This window comes from Erinaceus europaeus, chromosome 3, assembly GCF_950295315.1.
Source record: "Erinaceus europaeus chromosome 3, mEriEur2.1, whole genome shotgun sequence".
NCBI lineage: Eukaryota > Metazoa > Chordata > Mammalia > Eulipotyphla > Erinaceidae > Erinaceus > Erinaceus europaeus.
The window spans coordinates 20,051,335-20,072,078 of record NC_080164.1 but is presented as its reverse complement, the minus strand read 5'-3'; the positions used below and the strand labels follow the sequence as shown (position 1 = coordinate 20,072,078).

At 43.6% G+C, this 20,744-nt stretch overlaps 1 protein-coding gene and 1 non-coding gene across 2 annotated transcripts in view; one reads left to right on the top strand and one right to left on the bottom strand.

Moving 5' to 3' along the window:
- The window catches only part of ALK (ALK receptor tyrosine kinase), a 739,964-nt gene that overhangs the window by 351,865 nt on the left and 367,355 nt on the right, over positions 1–20,744 (top strand). The window lies entirely within an intron of this gene.
- LOC132537976 (U6atac minor spliceosomal RNA) lies at positions 13,222–13,344 on the bottom strand. The gene has a single exon (XR_009549375.1). It is a non-coding gene; the product is annotated as a U6atac minor spliceosomal RNA (small nuclear RNA).

Sequence of the window (20,744 nt, the reverse complement as noted above, 5' to 3'; positions counted from 1 at the left end):
ATGGTTCAGTGGGTAGAGCACACACCTCACCATGTGTGAGGCGCTGGGTTTGGGTCCTGACACAACATAGGGATACCACAGGAGCTCCATGACTGATGGAGCAGTGCTGTGAGATCTCTCTCCTCTTTATGTTTTGTCTCTCACTCTTTACTCTCTTCCTTCCCTTTAGAAAAATAATGAATGACAAATTTGGTTAGAGAAATCTGTCATTGCTAACTGCACATACATGAGACACTGATTTCATTTCCTGGCACTGAACTTCTCATAATCAAATAACGTGGAGGTGGAATTTATTATTATACTCCCCTAACCAAAAAAAAAAAAAAAAAATCTGTGGTGGTGGTATTTCAGGTCAGAAGGTGGAGGTAGAATTTATTATTATACTTCCCTAGCCAAAAAAAAAAAAAAAAATCTGTGGTGGTGGTATTTCAGGTCAGAAGGTGACCAGTGGAGGTGCTGTTTAAGACTGTAGTGAGAAAGCTGTCATCCGTGGCAGAGAGCATGTGGGCCAATGCAGACTGCATGTGACCTCTGGGCCACTGCCCAGACTTCTGGAGAGCTATCTTTCCCCTGCCTTTGTTTTTCTGAAGGAGCAAAGCCTTCTGAGAAATGACCATCCTTCTGTAATCTTAGCCTCACCTGTCTTTTTAGCCCTGGTAGAAAATCACCTTCTAGGTAGCAGAAAGAAAGAAATCTAATGACCCTGGGTCCATGCTCCCAGAGGGAGGGAATCAGGGGAGGGAATGGGATATGGAGTTCCAGTGGAGGGAATTGTGTGGAACTGTACCCCTCTTATCCTGTGGTCTTGTCAGTGTTTCCATTTTATAAATAAAAACTTGAAAGAAAGAAAGAAAGAAAGAAAGAAAGAAAGAAAGAAAGAAAGAAAGGAATCATCTAGGAGAGTGCTTTCTTTCTAACCACAGGAAAACATTGTGATTCCCTCCTAGAAAATTTCCTAGATCTTAAATATCAGCTCAGACATTTATGCATGAAAAATTAGAGGCCATAAATGATGCATGTGCTCTGAAAGTCTGCTCATAAATCACCCCTCCCTCCTTTGGAAAGCCCCAGAATGGCAGCCAAAGCCTTGTTTCCACCCCTTGTTTTGAAGCCACCAGAGATGAAGTTTCCTATTTGTTTCTGACTTCACGGCCCTTGCATATTCAGCCCTCCCTTGTGGTAGATAAGTCTGCTATTATCTTGTCTGAGATATTGTTCTTTTACTTGACCAGATTATAGCACAATTGTCAGTTTGCTCTTTAATAATACTACTTCACAGGGGATTTGTAAGGATTAATGAAATAATGTTTGAAAACCACTTTGAGTGTGTATGCACTCTTTCTACGGTGCCTTGGGGTTTATTATTTCTTAGTGTTTCCAGTATATCTTCTGTGTCAGAAGTTTTCAGTTCTTTGCAACCCTGTGGCTCCATTTCAATTAGGTGATGAAGCTACCGGCTGTTAGAGCTATTAGGGGTATCTGAGACCACCTGGCCCTGGCTGCAGACATAGGGGCAGAGAAGACCGAGGTCTGGAGAATGAACCAGACATGCCCAGCACCACCCAGCTTCTGTGGGCAGATCTGGGGCCACAGCCCAATGCTCTCACTCCTTGTTCAATTCCTTAAATTTCCCCAAATCCTCTTATGTTGAAGTTGTCACTCTCTAATTCCCTGGAACATGATCTGGCTTAAAAGCAGATAGTTGCAGATATCACTAGTTAAGATGAAGTTGTAGTAGAAGAGGGGAGGCCCCTAACTAGCCCCAAATAGCTGGTGTCCTAATCAAGGAAGCATGGATACAAGAAGCATTCTGGGAGAATGCTAGGTAAACATGAAGGCAGCCATCCACAGGCTGAGGGAGAGAGGCTGCTAGACCTGGCCTTACAGCCTGTGGAGGGGTCTGGCCCTGCCCGCCCAGGCCCTGCCCACCCTGGCCCTTAGTCTGCCAGCCTCCCGGACTGGGACTGGGAGATAATACATGGCTGCCATATGGGCCTCCACCTTGGTGATTCTTCTCCATTGAAGCCCTAGTAAACTTGTTGCTGAGCATTTCTGATTTTTAATACTCAGTATTGCTGTTAGCAGTTCAGACAGTGAGACAGAAAGAAAGCCGTTGGTCAAGGCTGGGGTGTCCAGAAATGCACCCATACACCCGAGCCAAGAGCTGCACTATCCAAGGAGGTCTGGGTTGCCACAGTCAGGCTCGCACTATGACTGTAGACACCTGATTGAGCTCACAATAACTTCCAGGGCCCTGGGGACAACTTCCGGCCAGTGTCCTGATGTCCTTTCTGGCATCAGAAAGCAACTGCAGAGATAAGTGAGGATAGCAATCCAGAGCCCCCTGCTTGTAATCGGATGGTTCAGGAGGGTCTTCAGTTATCCATGAAGGGAGAGGAATTCATCCACTGAGTCGTTATGGAATGGGATGCTGGGAGCTCAGAACCCCTCCTGCTGGGAATAAAGCTAACCTGCATTAGGGTGGGGTACCACAGAGCTCCAGCAGGTTGTGATGCTCTGCAAGCTATGTACTTGGAGATGTTGAAAAGGGATCTTTTCATGGGATCATCAGGCTGGCAGGCAGGTTGGGGGATTTTAAGGAAAATGAGGGGTGAAGAATGCAGCCCTTACAGAATCCACACACTCAGAAGGTAGAAAAAGAACTCAGAGAACCAGAGCTTGAGGGTTCTGTACCCTAAGGAACAGTTTCGGGACTTTATTTCCTCCACACTGAGAAAACATGAGGACATTTGAAAATCAAGACAAGAACCAGCCAGCCCCCTGAGGTCACCAGTGACTCAAGAGGAGACCTAGTCTCTGCCACTTGCCTAGAGCCAGATAGCAAGCAGGTTGTTGCTCAGGGCTTTCTAAGTTACAAAGATTGTGCAAACTCTAAAGCTACATATCACTTCTTCTATCAAAGACCTGCTAATATTATAAGCCAACTAGCTAATAATAATAAAAAAAACTTTGACCTCTTCTAAAACAAAAATGGCCACAAAATCATGGGTTTGGTATGCTAGTTACATATATTTTTCAGTGTTACTATAGGGGCCATCTTAAGCTCATGTGCTTACAGTTTATATCAAACACAGTAAGGGGTGGATGGTGGCATATACCCTCCCATCCACTCACCCAAAACAACTGCCATAGAGTGCACAGCTTACCTTGTTTGAGGACCTAGGTTCAAGTCCTTGATCCCCAGCTGCAAGAGAGTAACTTAGGAGCAGTAGAGAAGTGCTACAGGTGTCTCTGTTTCTCCTAATCTCCCTTTCTCCCTCTATATTTCTCTCTGTCTCTGTTAGGAAAAAGAAAAGATAAAGGGGGAAAATGACCTCCAGGAACATGGAGTCACTGTGCAGGCACTGAGCCCCAGTGATCTCTCTGTTGGGCAGAGAGAAATATTAAGATAAGGCTTATAGAGGAGGGGTGTGTTTAGAATAGACCAAGGCAGTAATGGGAGAGCAAAGTCTCTCAGATCCATTTCCTAGGGTCAGGAAATGAAAAGGACCTTCAGGGAGCTAGAGAGAGAAATCTCCATCTGGCATAGTCAGACTTGTCAGCAGCAGGTGAGGCCTGGTTGTGAGCAGTTAGTGTGATTGTGAGCCACTGAAGGCCTAATGGTTCTAGTTACATCTGGAAAGGGGGTATTAAAATCACAGGTACTCAGCTTCAGTTCACATTAATGCTCGGCTATTTCTAAAGGGGCTTTTAATCAGCTTGCACATCACCGACAGTTACCACCTGTTCCTTAGCTGTAGCTGGGACGGCTCACCAGGACACAGCAGGTGACAACAGAGAAAGGAATGCCAGGGAAGAAGCAGCTCCTGGGCATGCTGCAGAGAGAGGGAGTGCGTGGGTTGTAGGCACAGAGGAAGGCTTAGCTCTGGTGAGGGGAGGGACCCGACGTGAAAGCAGGTGGACTCAGGAGCAAGACTGCACTGACAGAGAGGTGAACAAGATGACAGATGACACAGCCTATGTCCACTGACCTTGACTTTGTTCTCCAATAGAATAATATGACAAGCTATTGACAGCCTGGAGGAAGCACCCAGCTTTATATTTTAAACTAAAATTGTCTTATTGTCCCCTGAAACTCAGCCTTGCTTGTCAAAGGACAGGGGCAAGTCATTTCAGGAAAAGGGAAAAAAAAAAGGCATTGCAGTTTGAACCTCAACTGTGGTTCTTAAAACAGGGCTGTGATTGCTGCTGGACTGGATTTGAGGTTGGCTTTTGTCTAGTCACATCAACTTTTCTGTCTCTCCCTCTCTCCATCTCTCCCTCTCTCCCTTTCTTTTTCTTTCTCTCTCTCACTGTATAAAGGCTGGATTTATTGATTTGAACTGCGCTGAATGTGGGTCAGGAACAAGGAACAGAATCTGAAGGATGAGCTTGGACCTTCCTCTCCAGTGCACCGAAGGGACCTTCAGGAGGAGGAGTGAGAGGCTTGGGGGCAGGCTCAGAAACTCCCCATCTGACCTTCCAATAGGCATCACATAAGGGAGGGTGTTTGCAGCTCATCTGTGATGCCAAGAAAGAAGCTTCACCACATCACTTCCTTTGCAACCATGAGCTGGGAAGGCATCCCACTATCTCTAACTTCTTGGAAGAGAGGATAACTGATGGCAATCATCATTGGCATGTACAGTTAAAGAATGATCATGACACTTGATAAAATGATGAAACTTTATTCAAGACAGTTGAAGTGTTGAGAAGTCAGGTTCAACTCTAAGACATGGGAACCTATAGCCAAGAAACAGGATGGTGGTGGGATAGGGTCCAGAATGAAAGTAAATACATTAAGTGGAGACATCAATGGGAGGGGGGATTCTTTGATGAACTGACCTGGCAGGATTTTTGCTAGAAATTAAGGCTAGACAGATTGAAGGTCAAGACTGAGGCCTAGGTGAGAAGTAACTTCAGACTAGCCTAACTAAAGTTTGGTCAAAGAGGGTCTCTTTCAGCCTTGAGAACTTACTAGGTACCAGACTGTGGGCCTGAGCCTTTGTAGTGCAGTCAACACTGGACCAGACCCCATCCCCACCCCCTAAAGTAGGAAGACTTTTTATTTTTTTAAATTTTTTGTAATCACTTCTTCTTCTTCTTCTTCTTCTTCTTCTTCTTCTTCTTCTTCTTCTTCTTCTTCTTCTTCTCCTCCTCCTCCTCCTCCTCCTCCTCCTCCTCCTCCTCCTCCTCCTCCTCCTCCTCCTCCTCCTCCTCCTCCTCCTCCTCCTTCTAGCGTTTGCCCTTCTTCCATAGCCAGTCAACAGCGTCAGGTTGAAAGCTGTCAGGAGCTGCTTGTTGCTGGCTTTGAAAGTGACTGGGATCCATGTGGATTCAGCCGGCTAGGAAGGATCGTCAGTTTCCCCAATGAATGGGTACTCACGGGATGCACCACGAGAAGGTCGATCCAATGCATCCCTTGTAATCACTGGGGCTTCATCACTCCAGGGTAACTTCTTCAGATACATAAATAAGGGGGGGAGGGAGACCACCACATCAAAAAATCCTCCAGTGTGCTGGGACCTGGGCTTGAAGCTGGGCCACACATATGATAAAGCGGGCACGCTATTCAGTTGGATAGAGCTTTCCCCTTCTGGTGAGACCAGGGGCTTGAACCTGGGTCCTTACACACTGTAATATGCCACCACCTGGCCCCTCAGCTGAGTTATTTTGTCAGTCCAACTTTTTTTTTCAACTTGATAAAAGAGGATAGAGGAGGAAACTGAGTCTTGTAGCCAATAAGATTTTAGATTTAATTTCAGTGTCTTAGAATCCCTCACTCCCCAATTTATGATGCACCCTGGTGTGTACTTTTCCATCCAGAGATATTGATAGAAAAATACTCTAATCTGGGCCCTACCCCACTAGGGAAAGATAGAAACTGGCTGGGGGTAGGATCAACCTGCCACTGCCCATGTCCAGTGGAGAAGCAATTACAGAAGCCAGACCTCATATCTTCTGCACCCCTAAAATAATTTTGATCCATACTTTCAGTGGGGGAGAAGTGGTAGGGGGAAGAGGATAAGAGGGCTTTGAACTCCAGCTCCATCAGGACCTGGTGAGAGAAAAGAGGAAAAAGAGAGAGGCATTTGGATGTAGTAATAGGGTTATGTGTAGCTTGGGGAGGAAGATAAGATGGGACCTTAAAGGGAGGGGGGCAATTATATACAAATATAGACAGATAATTATAGAAATAGTAGTTAACCTATATCTGTATCCTTAGGAAAACTGCCGTAGCTTATAGTAGAAGGATCGGGGATTCAGAACTCTGGTGGTAGGAATGGCATGGAATTATACCCCTGTTGATATATAATTGTGTAAATCAATATTAAATTACTAATAAAAAAAATAGACTCTTGTTTGGTATGGTCAGCACAGACAGAAAGAGGGGTCCCCTGGTGTGATTTCCTCAGGGCTTCTTCAGACCCATCCACTCCAGAATCTTAAGTCACTGTCCTTTTTGTAGTTGTAATTCTATGAACATTCACAAAACTGAACTCAAGCTTAAAGCTTAGTTGCAAATTTAGGCAAAAACCTATGGCATGGCGCTTCCTCCTTTCCTCCTTTCCATACATTTTCTAAAATCCCTCTCCCTCCATCCAAGCTGTCCTTCCTCCACATTCCAACAGTAGAAGCTTTGCCTGTGATCAGATGCCAGTGTGTATGACCCACCTCCACCAAGTAGGTGCTCCTGTCTCCCTCCTTGGGATCCCCATGTCCTTTCTGATGCTCTGAGGACTTTGGCTACTCTGCCTTCTGACAAGGCCATATGATATGAGCGGCTGTGAAGTTCCTACTCCCCACCCCCACCCACCCTATGGCTGTCTGGATCTCTCCCTCATTCCTTCCCTTCCTTGCAAACATCTTTAAATGGAGGTCAATTAGATGAGACCCAAACTCTGACCTTTGCATAGGAGATGTGTCATATACTCAGTGAAATGTGGCCAAGGTTGGAAATATGAGACACAGATGAGGCCAGTAGAGTCAGGTGTACAGACAAAGGAAGGCTTTAATGTAGTAGTTGGGATTTGGGGGCCTTGAAAAGCCCAGCTATAGTAGCCAGGAGCTCAGGAGCCCCCAGCCAGGAATCCAGAGCCCAGCCAGGGGGAGCTGAGGTGCCCATCCTGGGACAGGCTAGTGGACTTTATATCTTGGTTTAGGGGGTATTTCTAGCATGAGAATAGTTGATGGTCTTGGATTTATGATCTACTCTAGTCGACTGTGTCTGGTGCAGGCAGGAGTCAGGTAAGTTTTTCCTGCATGCGTGAGGGGTCTGCTCCTTCCCAGCATGTTCCCTACAGTCTCTTTCTGTGGGGCCTCAACATAGTTCCTTCAGCAGTTTACACAGAGTATCTACCTCATCCACCTTGACATTAGTTAATTCGGCTTCCTAAAGTAGCCTGCAAAAGTTATTTCCAGTGGTCCAAGTGCTCTCTGAAGGCCTTGATTAAAATACAATCACTGGGGCAGGGGAGATAGCATAATGGTTATGTAAAGAGACTCCTGCCTGAAGCCCCAACATCCCAATTAATCCCCACACCACTACAACCCAGAGCTGAGAGGAAAACAAAACAAAACAATATAATCACAGGCTGGTGAAATAGCTCACTTAGATAGTGTGACCCAGATTTAAAGGAAGTTTTGATGCTGTAGTTCTCTCTCTCTTTGCCTATAAATAAATAAATAAATAAATAAATAAATAAATAAAATTACACATTTTAATATTATATGGTTTGCATGGAACAGAGTCTGAAAATAATACTATATAACAGAGTCTGAAAATAGTATATTCTTCAAATAAATAATAACATAATTTTTGATAAGGAAAACAAAAACAAAACTTTATGAAAAGAAAATCATTGGCCAATTAGGGAAAATAAATATAATTCTCAAATCATTTCCCCACCTTCCTTGTCTTTCTCAATTGTAGTTTCCCTCCCCTTGTGGTTCAGGTTCTCACATGTCTAAAAGTAAAGCCAGGTCTTTTTTTCTTTTTCTTTTTTTCTTGCCTCTTTCTTTCTTTCTTTCTTTCTTTCTTTCTTTCTTTCTTTCTTTCTTTATTGGGGGATTAATGTTTTGCATTCAACAGTAAATATAATAGTTTGTACATGCATAACATTTCTCAGTTTTCCACATAACAATACAACCCCCACTAGGTCCACTGTCATCCTTCCCAGGTCTTTTTTTCTAAGACATTCAAACTACAGTAAACACTGATAGACAGTCAAACTACAATACCCATAGATATTCAAACTATAGTTAAAAAAAAACAAAACGATACCTATTCAGACTAGAATCCTTTCCCCACCACTAATGTTAACAGGTGTGAATTAAGATCTCTTTCTTAAGACCAAAGTTTTCTCCTCTTAACAATAAGGATGTTAACAAGTCCCCTTTCCCCAAGCCCAGCTACCTGTAGATATCCTACCCGTGGCACAGGTTGCCTGTTCATTTTGTGGGTTGTTTCCTTTTCTGTTCAAAAGCTTTTTCAGTTTGATGGAATATTACTTGCCTGCTTTTTCCTTTGTTGCCTTTACTCTTATTTCTATATCCAAAAATACACTTGTATGACCAAGATAATTCAACAATTCCACTTCTGGGTCCCCTTCCAGAGATCCTGAGCTCACGATCCCAGAGTACCTGCACTAGACTGCTCATCCCAGCATCGATCGATGTGGCTGAGAACTAAAAACAGCCTAGTTCAACAGGTAAATCAATAGAGAAAATGTTACATGTGTATATCACAGTCAATTATTATTCAGTCCTAAAGAGGAAAGTTCTACTTCTTGTGACAGCATGGAAATGGAAAACATTACACTAAGTGAAATATACTAAAGTTTTAGTTAAGCAAGTTTTGGTTATCTACATTTTAGATGGTAAGATGAATATTTTCTAGAAATCTAATATACAGCATTGTGTATTTGGACCTTATGAAGAGAGTATTTCTTAAATTAAAGCTTCCCCTTGTTGTAAGGAGTTTCCTGGACTAGGACTGGGGGTTTGGGGGGGGATCAGGAACAGAGCAAAAGTATTAGTGACCATATAGATTGATTTGTTAGAAGAACTGTGATATAAATGCTGATAAAATTTATTGATCACCTACTATGAGTCAGACTCTATATCCAAGCACTTAACAAAATGAATGCAATAGTTTAGCAACCCAAATGAGGTTGGTACTTTGACCCTCCCCATTGTTTGATGAAGGGACTGAGGTTGAGACAGGCTGTATAATGGGCCAAAGTTAAATCACAGGGAAGGTGGAATGGAATTTGGCCCTAGGCTGTCTGCTTTAAAAGCTCTGTACTGGACAGAAATTGGCAATGGGGCTAGGGCTTTTCCTTTGAAAGTTTTAAAAAGGAGGTCATAGGTGCCTCAAAGTAGAAATTAGGTGGAAAGAGGAAAGTAGCTAACAAAATTCCTAAAAGTCACAGGCAAGAGCTCAGGTGCTCAAAGTCTTGATAAAGAAGAGAATTATTCTGGGAGTCAGGGTGGTAGTGCAGTGGGTTAAGCACACGGGGTACAAAGTGCAAGGACCAGCGTAAGGATCCCGGTTCAAGTCCCCAGTTCCCCACCTGCAGAGGAGTCACTTCGCAGGCAGTGAAACAGGTCTGCAGGTGTCTATCTTTCTCTCCCCCTCTCTGTCTTCCCCTCCTCTCTCCATTTCTCTCTGTCCTATACAACAATGACATCAATAACAACAATAATAATAACAATAAAATAACAAGGGCAACAAAAGGGAAAATAAGTATTTAAAAAAATAAAGAGGAGAATTCCTCCTAACACTATTCAAAATTTATAAGGCCAAGGTTATTCAATATTACTGCAGTGTGGCTGGAGAGGTAGCTCACTGGGTAGGGCATCTGCATTGCCATGAATATGACCCAGGTTTGAGATCCAGCATTATATGAAATGTGTTATGGCTCCATTTCCAGAACCGCTGCTGTGATCTATCCTTCCCCTCTCTGTCTCTCTGTCTGAATGAAAATGTGGTTCAAAGGGGGGTTGGGTGGTGGTACACCCACAATACACATAAGTGCACATAGTACTAAGCACAAGGACCCAAGCAAGACTCCTGGTTCGAGCTTCCCACTCCCCACCTCCAAGGGGAACTCTTTACAAGCAGTGAAGCAGGTCTGCAGGTGTCTGTTCTTCTCTCTTCCTCTCTATGTCCCCTTCCTCTCTCAATTTCTCTCTGTCCTATCCAGTTAAATGGGAAAAAGGGCTGCCAGGAGCAGAGAGAGAAAGAAAGGCAGGCCCAGAGCAGTGAAATTGTGCATGTGTGGAGCCATGATTCCACAAAATATAGAGTAGTCCAGGAGGTAGTACAGTGGCTAAGGCATTAGACTCTCAAGCATGAGGTCCTTAGTTCAATTCCTGGCAGCACATGTAACAGAGTGATGTTTGGTTCTTTCTTTCTCTCCTCTTATCTTTCTAATAAATAAACAAAATATCTTTTGAAAAAAATAGAGAGGTGCATAGTATTACAGTGGTGTGTGTGTGTGTGTGTGTGTGTGTGTGTGTGTGTGTACAGGCATCTCACATCTTAGCCCATCTTGTCACTGAGGGGCAGTTAAGTTACATCCAGTCTTCTTCAATAAATACTAGAGCATAGTTATCTTTTCTAGATCTTGTTTTAATTCCTAGAGAATAAAACCTAATCATGAGAAGAAGATCCTTCTTACTATTAACAAGTGGAATTTCTAAGAGATTAAGTTACACAGAGCTTGCAAGTGACAGAACTGGGCCTAGAAACTATGGGATAGGACCCACTGAGGCCACCATCCCTGGGACTTGCTGTGGGGGTCAGAGGGGGAAGGACAGTGGAGGCAGATATGTGGGGTGATCTTCTGGTCTAGGGCCCATGCTGCAACTAAATCTGAGAAGGAATCCAGGCAGGACAAGCACCCCTGCCTGGGCTCCTGTCCTGTACTCCTGAGCCCTGGCTTCCCTGGTGAGTCTGCCCTCGCCTGGTTGTCTGGGCCTAATCGGCACTGACTGGAAGTCAGATGATGGAGTCAGGCAACAAACGCTGCCTTCTGCTTTCTCACCCATCAGCCCTTGTGCTGGAGAGCTCACCTCCTCAGGACTTACTAAGGAAGGATCTGTCTCCACTTAGCCAGAGGGAAAAGCAAGCCCAGCAGAATCTGCAAAGCCAACTAACCAGGTTACTGCAGAGCAGAGTAAGTCAACCACAATCATCACATTTGGCAGCATGAGAAGCCATTTTGCTTGGACAGTGCAAATTCACTTTGTGGTCTAAAATGTACTTTATTTGTTGTGGAAAAACACTGAACCCAGACCCACTATGTGGTGTTCAAAGTCTCCTTCCTGTGGAGAACTGGGCTTTATTCTCTCAGTGAAAGGGAGAGCCTTGTAAGGTGCTGGTGCATAGGTGAGTGTATCCTACAGACAGGCCAAGGTCAGCTGATGGCTCAAACAGGGCAGAACTGTACTTCTGCCTCCACTGTGTTTCCACTTGCTCTCGTGTTCCCAAAGCTGCTTTTTTCACAGGAAGGGCTTGTTCCTTGAAAGGAAGTGTCAACATCAGAAAATATTAGCTAATTTGACTTCCTGAGGAGGAATGCAAAAAGAATCGAGGCAGTTTATTATGTTAAATCTCAAATAAACCTTGACAATTAAAAATGGAAAGGGAGCCAAAACTAATTAAAAGGAAAAGAGAATGAGAAATGCCAGGCATCTGGGATAAATTTATGATTGCGGCTAAGCACTAAATTTAGCTCTAGGCTTCCTCTTGGCGAAGGCATTCAAAAAACAATTTGGTTTAATAAAGTTTTTAGGTCCACTTACAGAAAGTACCCTATGACCACACTCTTGGTAGAGCACATAGGACTAAACAGTTCGTTTGGCGACTGAAACATGTGTAAGCCTGATAAAATGTAGGTCTCTGCTCCCACTGCTTCCTCTCTGGTGAAGCTCATGCTGGCATTTTTGCTTGCACACACATACTCCCACCACCCTTTACGCGGACACCCTGGGCAAGGGGAGGCCCAGATTTTCTGCATGTCATATGCCTTCATTAGCGTTCCTCCCACATTTATCTGCAGTTTGTTTTGAGGGAGACTTGTGTTTTTACGGAACTGTAAAAACTCTAGAATTGCAAAAGTATTCATGGAAACATCAGAGAGAATCAGAGATGGACAGCAATTATAGCAGAAAAAAAATAGATTTCACTCAGGAACAATTGCAGTAGGGGGAAAGAGAATTCCTTATAGAACTCAGCTCAATTCTGAGTCTAACAAGGAAGACGGGGAGCTGATAGCTACAGAGCAGTTGAAGGATAGAAAATCGCCGAGAGGGTAGTGCTTGTTGCTCTGACCTACTAGGGTTCTTGCTACCTCTCCAGATTCAAAGGAGGTCTCGAAACTTTACATCAGGCTCAACCTGACGCTGTTGACTGGCTGCGGAAGAAGGGCAAACGCTAGAAGAAGAAGGGTTCTTGCTGAAGGCAGGCCAGACCAGTCAGATGTCACTTGTGGAGAGCAAGAGAGGAGGACTTTGGTCAGATTCCAGAGGTGGGGAATTTAGGCTAAACTGACTTGACAGGAAGGTTTCTTTTTAAAATTGTTATTAGTGACTTAATATTGATTTACAAAACTATAAGATGACTGGGGTATAATTCTGCATCATTCCCACCACCAGAGTTCTGTGTCCCCATTCCCTTCATTGGAAACTTCAGTAGTTCTCCTAGGGTCACAGATATGGGCTGACTATTACTTCTGTAACTATGTATCTATATTTACATGGATTGTCTATGGTTCTGCCCTCTCTTGCTTTCTAAGCCACACCTACACCTATTACTACTTCTGAGTGTCCTTCCTTTTTTCCTCTTCTCTCTTCACATCCTAATAGAATTGAAGTTCAGAACTCTCTGGTCATATTCCCCTAATATTTCTCCTCTTCTAGGAGTATGGACATTTTTATTTTATTTTATTAGTGATTTAATGTTGATTAACAAAATTACAGGGTAACAGGGGTACAACCTGGCACCATTCCCACCACCAGAGTTCTGTATCCCCAGCCCTTCGTTTGTAAGCTACGGCAGTTCTCCTACGGTTGCAGATGTGGGTTGACTATTATTTCCTGCAATATTTATCTATCTTTGTATATATTTGCCAATATTTCCCATGGTTCCATCTTTTCTTCCTTTCCAAGTCACACATGCACCTATTACTACATCCTAATGTCCCTCCTTTTCCCTAAAAACAGCAGTTAGATGCCACAAAATATGTGGCAATGCCCTAACTGTATGTGTGTTGTAGGCCGAAGCCTGTTCCATCCTTGTCAAGGGGAGTGCTAGACTTCTCTCCTTTCATACAATACAAAAGAAATTACTTTTTAAATTATTATTAAAGAGAAGGAAAAGAGGGAGAGGACTAGAACCACAGCCTCGCTCTGGCATACAAGATGCTGGGAACCAAACAGGATCTTATGCTTGAGGGTCTAGTGTTTTGTCCACTGCATTACCTCTAGACTTGGACCAAAAAAAATGATGGGATGCAGAAGTGGGGGGAGTTTAGTGCTTCTCCACTGCACATGGGCATTGGCAAGTCGAGCCATACTCCCATCCTGCTTTTATCTTTCCCTAGTGGGGTAGGGCTCTGGAGAGGTGAGGTTCTGGGACACGTCTGTGAGGTCCTCTGCCCAGGGAAGTCAGCATGGAATCATATTAGTAAGTGCAACTTGGTGACTGAAAGGTGGTAAGATATATAGCAGGACATAATGACTAATAAATAAGAACCAAGAGGTATGGATGGAGTAGGTAAGAATTGGGATCTTAAGGTGAACAGAAGCTAGGGAGTCTATTTTAGGTATATTCCTAGGGGCCCATGACTTTTATAATTTCTGCTTGAGCTTGATAAGCTAATGTGCAGGTGGACTAAAAAATATTGTCTATGAAGATGGTGTCAGAGTTAAGAATAGTGCTAGAAAGTTGGATCAGGGTAGAAAATAGCTCCCAAATTTGAAGAAAATCAATAAATAAAATTAACTGTTTATCCCATCAACCTAACCCAGGACCCATATTACAGGAAGGATTCTTTCTGCAACTGCACTGTGAGGACTGGCTAAGGGTGGGCATGAAGCTGGGTGTGTAGATGTCTATACAGGAGCCTGATTAGGGTTAGGCCAGAGAGACTCTTTGTGAAAGACGGAAAGACAGCAAAATGGCATCTCCCAAGATTCCTCCCAGTCTGACCCCTGACTAATCATTGTTTTGGCTTTATTCCCCAACCTTGTGTGATCAAAGCCACCCAAGAAGTTGCCATCATGAACTCCTACAAGGAAGGTTGAGGCTTCAGGGTTTAGAACCAAGGAGAAAGATCAGGTGGGTGTGAGTACCAGGTAGCAGCATCTGGAAAGAGAATGACCACAGGGAGATCTCTCTTATGGACAAGGATGAATCCTCCAGAGCTGGTTCAGTACTGACTAATTTTGTGAAAGCTTTAAGGAAAGAGAGATGACCCAAACACAGTGTTACCATAGAAGGTGTGTATGTGGGGAGGTGGAGATGGGAGATGGGTAGCATGGGATCTGGTGTCTCTCTGGGTCATCTGAACTGGGACAAGTCTATAGTCCTGGATCTGCTCTGGAGAACAGGTGCTGATATTGATACTATAGGGAAAGTACCTATTTGTTTCCTGTTTGCTTATTTATTTTCCAACCTCCATCTTCCTCCTGGTAAGATCCAAGATGGCTGACATAACTATTTAGATCAAACTGTTAAACACACACACACACACACACACACACACACACATACACGACAGCTTCTGACAATCTCACAGAGTTAGAATGAATAGGAAAGGGATTGTTGTTTATGGAAATGATTGCTTTTTGGAGCACATAACAGTTAATTAGTAAGTGCTGGTGAATCGAACTATGTTCCTGCCAGGCCCAAGAAGTGAAGTTCATAGTGCCCCCAAAGAGACCTACAGAAAATATTTCTTCAGCCTCCTTTCCTGCTATGCATCTCCCCCACCCCAGACTGATGGCTGTATTCTTTGCCACAATTCCCCTGAATCCCTAGAGACCAGTAGGCCTGTCTCCTCCTGTCTCTGCAGTTGTCAGTGACTCATCATGGGAAGGAAATTTCTAGTCTTCCTTGTATGCCAAATGAGCTCCAACAAAGATCTAGGAGACTCAGTGAAAGATCTCAGACACCTCCAATCAGTTTTTTTTTTTTGGGGGGGGGGATCTTGGAGAATTACAGTGCTTGTACTGCCAATTTGTTTGGCCTAAGTGAAATGTATTCAAGTAACACAATCCACAAATTTTCTCCAGCCATTTTTTTAATTACTATTGAGAGGCAGAATCTATTTACCAAGAAATGATTTGATGCCAGAGATAAGACTTGTGCTATAAAATGAGATACAGGGTAACATTTGCCCAGTGACCTTTTTCTTCCATAGGACAATGAATAGATCTGATTTTTGTGGCTCTATAATCTTGTCAACTTCAATCTGGCTTGCTGACTGAACTAGAGAGAAATCCTTGTTTCCAGCAGACCAAAGGCTCTTGTCTGCTGCTGCCTGGAGTTGAGTTGTCTGGCTGGCGTGAGTGGAATGTTAGCTTTATCAAGCCAGCAATGGAGTGGAAATAATAAACATGGAATTCGAATGAAGGAAAAGCAAAAAGTAGAACTCATCTAAAAAGAATGAAACCCTTTAAATGAAAGTGCATCTTTCTCAATAATAGGAATTCTAATGTCCTTGGAGTCATTATTATAATAGCTTTCTCTGGAGTATGCAATACATTCAGTGATGCAAGTCAGAGCAAAAGATGGCTGGCCCTGATTCATTTGTCCACTGAACTGACAGTGAGTCATCTGCCACCCGTATGCCTTAGTTTCCCCTCTGGTAATGGCAGTACTTTATACTCCTATTGAAGCCTGTGACCACCTATCTATATTTGCCTTTATGGCCAAAAAGTCATACTGGCTTCTAGGTAAAGCATAAATAGCATGTATGCCTTTTCTGTGTTCACAGTCCTATCTGAAGACCTGCCCATAATTGAGTGGTGATATTTACATGGGACTATGTCTAAAAAACAAAGCCAAGGTCACTGTTTGGGTACTTTAGAGAGACTGGTTGTGATTCAACTTAAGGGAAGTTGTATGAAAGTGAATGTATTTTATTGACACTGGGGCTCAGTGAAGGTTACATACATGCCACAAGTGATTCAAGGGTCACCACACTGATGTGAAACAGGCAACGATTATAATAACACAATCTCATTCAGATATGAGATTCTGTAGCGCAAGATGCTGTTCATGTTGAGTGTGTGAATGAGGAAACACCACTTCACATTTTCCTCCCATGGATCACTAGGATGGAGTAAATGACACATAGAGTCCTTGTCCATATCCACCTGCTGTTGAGTATGCAGTCCTCTCAGAATGGAATGACCGGCTTGGAATGCTTTTGGATTAGACAAAGGGTGAGTTGCCATTGTCTATTCAGAATTATTTATCTCTTAAGACCTCCATGAGAGCAGAAATAGAACCTGTATCTCCCTTTTCTGTTGCCTGGTACCTAGTAGAAACTCAGTAAGTGACCACATATCAAATATCAGCAGTGCCTGTAATGATTCAAATGCAAAGATCTATACATAGCTCCCCAACTGTGAAGTCAATGTTGAGATTTGCAGCCCTAGGCAGAAAACACACACCTCTGTTCACCCATTTTTTAAATACTTACTGAGTATTTACTATATATCTTCCTGTGTTCTATATCCTGGGATTATAGCAGAGAACATGAGTCCCTGACTTTTTGAAATATATGTTCTAATGAGGGGAAACAACCACATAACGAATGACCTAGCAATCATAGGGGACTGGTTGGTAATATATGCTCAAGCAGGGGAAATCATGGTTAATTAAGGAACCAGTGGTAGCAGGAGTAAAGGGTAAGGGTGTTATTTATACATATATTTATGGAAAGTAATCCAGGAGGGCATTACTAAGGTGATATTTTAGCAGAAACATGAAAGAAGTGAGTCACACACATTTCTGAGGAAAGAACATTTCAGACTGAGAAGGGAGGAAGGTATTGGGAGCCACTGGTATTTAAGACCTTGCGAAGGAATGGAATTATGAATGAACCATGTGATTCAAATGAAAAAATCTAGGAAAAAAATGTGGGTATAGAAAAGCATTCCAGTGACTGGCATTCTGACACTGGAGATCAGGGAGGTGAGCATGATCCAGGAAATGGTGGAGGAGGGCTAGTGAGCAGAGCTAAGGAGAGGAAGGCCCCAGAAGCCAAGAAAAGAACTAGGAGGGTGTTATCCATATAGAATACACAGATATTTTGAGTATGACAATCAAGCCTTGACAATGGAATTTAACGACATTCAAGTACTGGTGACCTTGATGTGAGTCACTTCAGAGGACTTGTGTTGTAGGGGAGAAAGTCTGACTAGTGTGGGTTCAAGAGAGGACAGGAAAAGGTGGTCAGGGTGAATGAGTCTAGACAAAGCATCAGAGAAGACCTATTGTAACCATTAGCAGAGACAAGTAGTATCTGCAGATGAGTGTGTATGTAGAGTTGGAGTAGATAAATAAGACTTGGAACTCCATTGTATAAACCATGCAAAGGATGGCTAGGACATAATAGCTTGTTGTGTATCTTTTTTGTTCATTGGACTTGTCCAGTAGAGAGGGGAACATTGGAGGGGACTTCTCCAGACCAGTGTTTCTGATGTTGTCACTTCCTCTGGTAGAGAAGCAGACCGCGTTTGTACCACTCTAGTTTGAGAAAACTCCACAGGCCTCCCTCATATCTCATCAGCATAACTGTCAGTCAACTGCAAAATCTAAGTAAAACTGGTCCACAGACTGGGAAAAAAAATAGAAAGAAAATCAATTCAAAGAACAGTAATCAGCAACAAGATTGGTGTTTCGCCGGTGTGTTCCCGTGCTCTGTGGAATGTTGATAGGGTCAAGTGAGTCTGAGGAATGCTGAGTTACACAAAGTTAGCCAGATGTGTGCTGCACCATGTCCCAGCTGCTAGCCCCACAGATTTCCAGTTGGGACATCTGGTGTGAAGAAATTCACCTAACATATTTGGGGGAGTATCACATAGTACTGGTGTTGCAAGGCATATGGCACAGAAATAGTGACCTAAATCAGAGGTGGGAACAGGAGTTTCCTGTGAGAGCCAGATGGTAACTATTTTAAGTTTTCTGTGCTGTAGTCTATGGCACAACCGCTCAACTCAAGTACTACAGAGAGTAGGTAGATGGATGGATGTGCTTCTGATTCAGTAAAACTTTATTTGCAGGGACAGGCACTAGGACAGACTTGGCCTGGGTAGGCACCATAGTAGTTTACCCATCACTGAATCAGATTATCTTCAGATAATCTGCATAAGAGATGAACTCATACTCTTTCAGTCCACCTATCTAATCTTTAGTTTTTACTATGTAACAGGGGCTATAATTTCTTTTCCTTCCTCTTAGGAGGGTTCTCAAATACAGTTAAGTTTGATGTTTAGAATTCCAAGACCTGAAAAGGTCTGTCTGGAGTCCCATGTCCTTTCTAGGGCTCTTCTCCTTTCCCTAGTGACTGGCACCAGGAGTATTCATGAACTGAGCAAGTCAACTGTTTTTGGATATGAATAGAAAGTGATTCTCAGACTGCAGAGACTTACCTGCTTCTCATTTCCTTTTCCCTTGGGGAAGTCAGGGATGGGAAGGGATATGATAAGAGCTCTCAACCACACTGATTGCTCATAGTCTTTACTTAGAGTTCGAGTAGATAAATAAGACTCGGAACTCCGTTGTATAAACTATGCAAAGGATGGCTAGGACATAATAGCTTGTTGCATCTGGAAGAAGACTAGTGAGGTTAAAGGAAGGGTAAGAAGTTATGGAGACTCATGGAATGGTTCTGAAGTTGCTTCATGGAAGGGAAACTAAACTTTTCCCTTGGAAACCAAGTGATGGAACCAAGGCCATCAGGTCAAACTCAAAGGGAGTTTATCTCATTCGATGAAACTCATTCAACTGAAAATTTCATTTTGATTTTGCCATTGGGAAAGGCATGAGCAGAGAGGTGACTTCACCTGAACTTTCTAGGAGAAACTGAAAGAAACTTTGTGTGCAGATGAGCTAGTGTCTTATGTTCAGTTTGGGCTGCTGTGGGAAAATGCCATAGGGGGCTCAGGCTCTGACAAGGCACATTTACTGCTCATGCTGGAGACTGTTCAAGAGCAAGGTGCTGGCAGATTTGACTCTGGACGAGGGCCTTCTTCCTGACTGACAATCAGCAACCTCCTCTCTAGGTATGCTATTAATGTGCGTGTGGCGGGGGGTGGGGGTAGTGGAGAGGACATGAAAACTTCACTCTGGCCTCTGCTTCCTTTGAGATATTGCCATGGCAGCCTAAATGTCACACCCCCTGATACCCTCACAATGCGAAGAGAGGGGTTAAGGGATTTAACATAAGACTTTTAATTGGGAGTCCGGCGGTAGCTCAGTGGGTTGAGCACAGGTGGCACAGAGCGCTAGGACTAGCATAGAATCCTAGTCCGAGCTCCCCACCTGTCCCTGGCTCCTGTCCCCGGCTCCCCACCTATAGAAGAGTAGCTTCACAAATGGTGAAGCAGGTCTGCAGGTGTCTATCGCCTCTCTTCCCCTCCTCTCTCCATTTCTCTCTCTGTCCTATCCAACAACAATGGCATCAATAACAACAACAATAATAAATACAACAATAGGGAGTTGGGCAGTAGTGCAGCGGGTTAATTGCAGATGGTGCAAAGGGTAAGGAGTGGTGTAAGGATCCCGGTTCGAGCCCCCAGCTCCTCACCTACAAGGGAGTCGCTTCACAAGCGGTAAAGCAGTTCTGCAGGTATTTATCTTTCTCTCCCCCTCTCTGTCTTCCCCTCCTCTCTCCATTTCTCTCTGTCCTATCAAATAACAATGACATCAATAACAACAACAATAATAACTACATGGCTTCCTCTGGGCTGTAGGATGTTCACTCTAGTTTCTTCCCGTCACTGTCCTGATCTCTCATTGATGTCACCTACATTTATTAGTTAGCCTGATATAAGCCACAATGTTCCATGAATGAAGACTGAGGGGAGGATTCACCAACCTTTGAGGGACTTAACACCACTACTGCCACAGTACTGGAGCGTTGATGCAGTAGGGGAGCTGGCACAGGACGTTGCAGTCCAGGGACCCTTGTCTACACAGAGCTGTGGCTTTGTTGCCATGTCACATGAGCAGGAACAAAGAAGAGATCTGAAAGCAGAGCAATGTGGCCTCAGAACACAAAACACCTAGGGTTGATGTATTTTGTAATAGCGTGGAAACCAACCTCAACGTCAGCACAAACAAAACACATCAGGCACACATCAGCTTTTCACCAGAAATGCTTTTATCTCTTGAAGGGTCTTTTCTTAGAGAAGTGTTCAAAATGACTTTTTTTTTTTTATAAGAAGGAAACAATGACAAAACCATAGGATAAGAGGGGTACAACTCCACACAATTCCCACCATCAGAACTCTATATCTCATCCCCCCCCCCCCGATAGCTTTCCTATTCTTTATCCCTCTGGGAGTATGGACCCAGGGTCATTAGTGACTTTTAACAAAGCGTCTTTTACCCTAGGTTCTCAGGGATATTTACCTATCTGGGAGAGTGAACCAACCTGCTGAGGTGTCCAGGTCAGTTCTGGGCCTGCTATTTGCAATCCTTGTTGCCAGTTTGTAGAAAT